The 6410-nt window shown below is 43.6% G+C and overlaps 1 pseudogene; it reads right to left on the bottom strand.

Annotated features, from left to right (window-relative positions):
* Nucleotides 1-10: 10 nt before the first annotated feature.
* LOC114620312 lies at nucleotides 11-6143 on the bottom strand (annotated as a pseudogene).
* Nucleotides 6144-6410: the final 267 nt, after the last annotated feature.

Here is a 6410-nt window from a genome sequence, read left to right as displayed (position 1 = left end):
TTTTTTTTTTTTTTGGCAGTACTGCAACTTTAATTGCCATTCAGCAGGTTAGTTCTCATCCACATTGACCATCTGTAGATTTTTGAATGTGGTAACAGGCACGTAAGTTACCAACGTGTAGAGCTTGTTCGGCGAATCCTCATCTTCATTACGTTTTCTGGACAAACGTACTCGGATGCGATATGGAACATTCCTTATTCCCTTGGTCCAGACGGCTTTATTGAGCCTGGTGTCAATGCGCACATCTGGAGTCCCCATTTCCTTCATGGCAAACTTTCGAATTTCATTGAGTGCCCGAGGAGCATGCTTCTTGAAGCCCAGTCCATGGATGCGCTTGTGAATGTTGATGGTGTATTCTCGGGTCACCACCCACCTCGTTGATGGCAGAACGGCCCTTCTTCTCGCCGCCCTTCTTTTCGGGAGCCATTCTGCAGGGCCCAAGTTGGAAAGGCTTTTTCTCTTTTTCAATTTATTATCTTACCTTAGTTTTTCTTTCTGTCGCTGTGATAGACACCATGGCAGAAGCAACTTAAATTTCACTGAGAGAAGTCAGGGCAGGAACCTGGAGCAAAGATCATGGAGGAACATTGCTTACTGGCACACTCTTCTGGCTTGCTCAGCTACTTATTTGTCCCAGGCCTGTCTGCCTGGGGCCAGTATTTCCCACAGTAAGCTGGACACTCCTTCAACAACTCGCAATTGAAAGACTGGCCTGCAGACAAACCAACAGGCCACTCTCATCTAGGTAATTCTTCAGTTGAAGTTACATCTTCCCAGGTGATTCTACTTTGGGGGCCGAGTCGACAGCTGAAACTACGACAGATATCAAATAATTTTCCGTACAAAACTTCTTTGTATTTTAAGGGTGAGTGGTCACCAGTGCAAAATTAATAAGAAGCAATAATTTTAAAGCAAATGAGTATATCATCATCATCATCATCATTATCCCACAAACACATCCAAGCACATTATACCTGCATTTGGAAGGTCATACCACCAGTCTGGATACTTGAATTTACCATTTACCATGATGTAAACCCCAAGAGAAGAAGGTGATACACACAGAACTCATGCTGCCTGTGTGGATTTCATGACATCATGACCAATGTGATTTGGCAAAAACGTTATCTGGGACAGCAAGGTTCTCTGAAACCTGATGCCATTTTCCCAAATTCCACCTGGCTGAAATCTCTTTCCATTCATCATTGTAAGTGATCAGAGTTTACTTCTTAGCAAATGCCTGGAAATGAGGCTTCTGTGTCAAAAAGCTACAGATAATATTTTAAAGTTTGTAAAGGTCTCCAAGTCACTGTCCAAGGTCTGTGTCACTCCAATGCACCGAGTCTGTGAATGCCTAAAAGGTAGGTCCCTGCCTAATTAAACAAATGATTCCTAAAAGGAATCTACAGAGATCTTTCTATCTGCAAGATTTTTAATCAGGAAAAAACTCAACATGTGAAATAAATTACAGAAGAGCTTCTAAAAGAGAGGCTCACAGTTTAAAACTATAACCATCAGCGCTAAAAAAAAAAAAAAAAAAAAAAAATTGGTTTCTGTCCCTTAATGTTCTGCTATAAAATATAAATTAATATTTTATTAAATATACAGCATGCTAAATAATGAAGAAACAGGCATTTATTGGTGGAATTATGTAGCTTTCTAGTTTCCATTATAATGAGACTTCAATTAAAATAGGTTCAAAAGCGGGTTTATATTGATAAATTTGGTAAATTGAAGATAGATCAATTGAGCTCATTTCATAATATGCAGCAGGAAATGTGGTGTTATTACTGTATGAGGAGTATCTTTCAGCCAGAACTCGTGAAGAGTCCAGGAAACAGGACATTATTTTCTGCACATCAGCGTTTCCAGCTATAGCTCCGGGCCACCACATTCAGAGATGTGATCCCAGATATTAGTGTCATATTCTGCCTCAGGGGCTGTGCAATCCTCGTAGGGTCCTTGCCAGTTCAAGGATTCCACTGTGGCTTCTGGGAGATCAAAGGCCTTTTCTGCTCATGACTCTGGGAACCAGCTATGTCCTGCACCCACCTCTCTGCATGAGCTGAAGTATCCCATATTTGATCAGAGTGAGTCCCCTGTATAGACATTCTCTTCTGCAGATGAAAGTCAGGGTTCTGACAAGGTGTGGTAGTGTACACCTTTAATCCCAGCACTTGGGAGGTGGAAGCAGGTAGATCAGGAGGAGTTCGGGTTCAGCCTGTGCTGCTGCTGCTTCCTCTTCCTCTTCCTCTTCCTCTTCCTCTTCTTCTTCCTCCTCCTCCTCCTCCTCCTCCTCCTCCTCCTCCTCCTCCTTCTTCTTCTCTCTCTCTCTCTCTCTCTCTCTCTCTCTCTCTCTCTCTCTCTCTCAATTTAAGATCAGAGGAGAGTCAACCTTAATTTTCTAACTTGTGAAACTCCCCACAGCTACAGTAGCCTGCAGGAATTCTAAAGAGAAAGACACACGGGAAACACAATGGGATAATGACTAGACCCTGTTAAAGATTTCTCCTCAGAGGGAGACCCTGTTATTATCCACTTACTGATATTATCTACTGTCCAGATTTGTCTTACCTGACCATCAGAATGGCCTGGGAATTCTCTGAGCCGGGGAAAGGACTCTTTGAACGATTTGAATGCAAAGACAATCTGGGTAGCATGGACTTGGCATGCAGTCATGCTTACAAAGGTTGATACCAGCATGGCTATGTCCCACGGTGTTTTTACCAGGCTCTACCGCAGACAGGCTTATAGCAGGAAGCTCTCTTCCTTCTGGAGATGTGCACACTCACCTTCTTAACACAGCTGACACAGCATACTTCGTCTGCTCCTTCCTGGGCACTGGGCATCTCCCTTGTCTTATCTCGCATACAGGGCTAGCCCAATGGATAATCAGGTACGGTAGGAAACATGGAGAAAACCATAGGCCTTCCCTGCTTCCTGTTGTCCTGCCCATCTCAGGGAGCTCCTGAGAAAGCATGGTCCAAATTTATATCCTGCATCGTGGTTCAGAGAGGGAACGTTAGTCCCAAGTTAGGATTCTACTGTCATGAAACCAGGGATGTTCTGCAGCAAGAAGTGAGTTGCACCTCCTTGTGGCTTTCAAGAATTCTCCTCATGAATACAGAGGTGTTCTGCTTCCATGAAAAGGTGGCCACAAGCACGTGGGGGTGGGAGCAGAGCGGAAACGTAGTCAAGGGCTTCTAAAGATATTACTGAAGTGGGAAGTGATGATCTACCCACCACACATTTTATTTGGTTTTTGTTTGTTTTGCTTTACCTAAAGGATTTTAAAAGACTTCCTTCACTTAGACTGAATCCTCTTCCTTGTGTCATCCGGCCCACTCCGAGTCAGAGTTAATGAATGCACCTCAGGCTCCTTGACACACTGTTCATGTGTCTGCCAGTGCACTGTGCACGGCTCCTGTCACGGCTGTATGCAGAGCTGATTTTCTTTCCTTCACTCATTTCCCTCCTAAGAGAACTTCACAGAGAAAGACGGAGCCATGGCTACACTGCAGTAGAAAACGATGGTGGGAGCGCAAGGGGTTCGAAAGGGTCCTAAGTCCCGTTCGTGGCTCCGGAACTGGGCTTCCTGGCTGTACAGGCTCTATACCTAGCACCATGCTTGGAAGTTACTAGAAACGGTGTCAACTGAACTGAACTAAACAGGGGTCAGGTGGATAGTTGAACGTGGATTCCGACTCCTCCCACTGTAGGCGGACCTTGCCACAAGCTGTCAGTTCACAGGTGTTGCAATTAAAAGACTCTGTAAAAAAAACAAACATTGTCCTAAACTGTGAAAGTTCAGATTACTTTAGTTTTTGTTGATATTTTTTGTGACCAAATTGATTTCTCATTTAATTTTAGTACTAGAATCTGTTACTTTTGTGCCAGTAAGGGCTTTACCCATAGTCATAAAGCTGGATTGGAGATGAAACGTGCATCCTTGTCTGTCTTGAGTGTTATCCTGAGCATTTCTGTCTCACTAATTATTCATGAGGTGACCCCGCCCACCTGGGTGGTGAAGGAGCGATAGTGTGGACAAGGAGAACCCAGTCTCTGTGTAACATATCATCCTCCAAAGAGTCCATCTCCAGTCGGGAGATGCATTAATATCCTTCACCATCACAGCTTGTTAAGATCACAATGAGCTCTTTGTCCTACGGCAAAATGTATCCAAAGTGCCTTGGTATTGTGTTAATATCTTTTCTAAAACTATAGAGACTTCTGCTGGAGGGACTTAATTTCTTGTACAGTTATTGAACACTACATGATTGGATGAATATATAGAAAGTCTACACTGTGTTGAGGGCCCTTTCTGAAGAATCCCTTCACTTTTTATGAGCACTCTTGCTTCTATCCACCCCTTCAAAACCAGGAAAACTCAGCTAATTACTGGGGTCCATTTCCTCTCAACAATTAGGATTCTCTTGGATGGTAACAGAAATTTGTTAGCAAACATCTGAACAATCATATGTGAATTTAGCAAACTGGACTACATTGGTATGAAGAAAAATTTTGTTTTAGTATCCAGCTTGGAACAGTTTTTTTTAATCTTATTCTTGGACCATAAACAGACTATTTAAAAGTATAAAAAGGCACATGAGCATGTATGAGATATAATGATTTTTTTTTCTGGATAGAGCCTCACCCTTAACATCCTAGGCTCATGTTAAAATCACAGTCCTCCTGTCTCACCCTCCCCAGTGCTGATGTTGTGTGGTATTTCAGGTGTGTGAGATTTATAGAAACATGGGGAATTTGTTTGAAGCCCTTTTTACTATTGTATGAAAAGCAATCTTGCCACATTTATGTGAGAGTAACCTCTTCACTTTTTGTTTTTTTCTGGAAGTGGAAATGAGTTTAGAGAAGTCCAAAGGATTTCAAAGCCAAATGCTTTTTTAAAAACCACAACATTACAGAGAATCTGCATCCTCAGGATGCTGGCTCCATTAGGCAAAGTTGGGATTCAGCGGAACATCCGCAGGACACCTAGAAGGTTTTCTCACACATCCTGTGGCTCTTTTTATCTTTCTTGCTTTTGGATAGATAAATGGATGGGTGAGCAAACTTAAGGAGTTAATGGGCAGATAAAAGTTGAGATGCCAGAGGACGGTAATGTTAAGAGTTAAAAGACTCGCTCCCTGCACTGCCTCCTCAGCCACAGTCTCCCTGTGAACTTTCGGTGTTCTTTTCTTTCAGGGTGATTGGAAAGGGGAGGCCCAGGAAGGCTGCCCCCTGCTTCATTGACTCCAGCCACCCTGCAAGCAAGTTTAATGGGTTAGAAGTTAACACCAGTGACAGCTGCAAGCAAAGTCACCAAAGGTTTCCAAGGCACAGGAGACGCCCTGTTGCTCGGGCAGCTTCCATTCCCGACCACTTTCCTTTTCTCTTATCTAAGTGATGCTTCCATGACAATCAAGGGGAAACCCATTAGAAAACAAAGCCCAAGCTGGTAGAAATGAGGGAAGCCTCATTAACAAGGGGCTGCGGAGACTAGAAAAGCTACCTCTAATTACTGCGGGCTTAACAGCCTGAGATCAGGGGAACAGATAAACTCTTGGAGAAATCAAATTTCCTTTAAACTCTCTGTCATTCCTTCCGTCAGTCACTGGCAGTCACTCCCAGTCACACACACTTGCTGTCTGGCTTCTTTTTCCACCATTTTTTAATACGTTTAATCAACTGGTTTCTTCTAAAGAACTGTCCAGGACACACAAGGAGAATCTGCAGTGGATGAAGCATGAAGCTCTTTCTTCCTACTGAGGACAAGAAGGGACTTTGTCCTCCTCCAGTTCCCCAAGACCTTACTTATAATCTGTTTATCACCACCACCACCTTCACCACCACCACAACCACCACCCACCACCACCACTACCATCAGTTTACACAATGTTTCATTATTTGGCCCTGGCTGTCTTGGAACTCTCTAGAACACTAGGCCATCTTCCAATTCATAGAGCTTCACCTGTCTCTACCTGCATAATCCTGGTATTAAAGGCCTATGCTACCACACCCACCCATGATCTGTATATGTTCTTATTGTTGAAATATAATATATAATTCTTAAGTGCATAGCTTATCGAATCTGTGTGTGTATGTGTGTGCGTGTGTGTGTATGCCCACACAGGGGTGTGCATGTGCATGGGTGTGTGTGCCTATGTTCCCGTGTGCAAAGGCTGGTACTCTTGTTCTGCTACTCTCTACCATTGAGACTGGTCATCTCACTGAACCTGGAACTAAGCTGGTATACCACAGGCCACAGAAATTCTGCTGGGTCTGCCCCCAACAGGGCTGGGGCTACAGGCCACAAACATCCTTTTATGTGGGTGCTAGGATCCAAACTCAGGTTCTCATGCAAACACTCTTACATACCAAGCCGTCTCTCTAACCCCAAAAGTTGGTGA

The sequence above is a fragment of the Grammomys surdaster genome, unplaced genomic scaffold (genome assembly GCF_004785775.1).
Source record: "Grammomys surdaster isolate TR1022 unplaced genomic scaffold, NIH_TR_1.0 167, whole genome shotgun sequence".
Taxonomy (NCBI): Eukaryota; Metazoa; Chordata; class Mammalia; order Rodentia; family Muridae; genus Grammomys; species Grammomys surdaster.
Note: the sequence above shows the minus strand (reverse complement) of the source record. Positions and strands in the feature narration are given on the sequence as shown.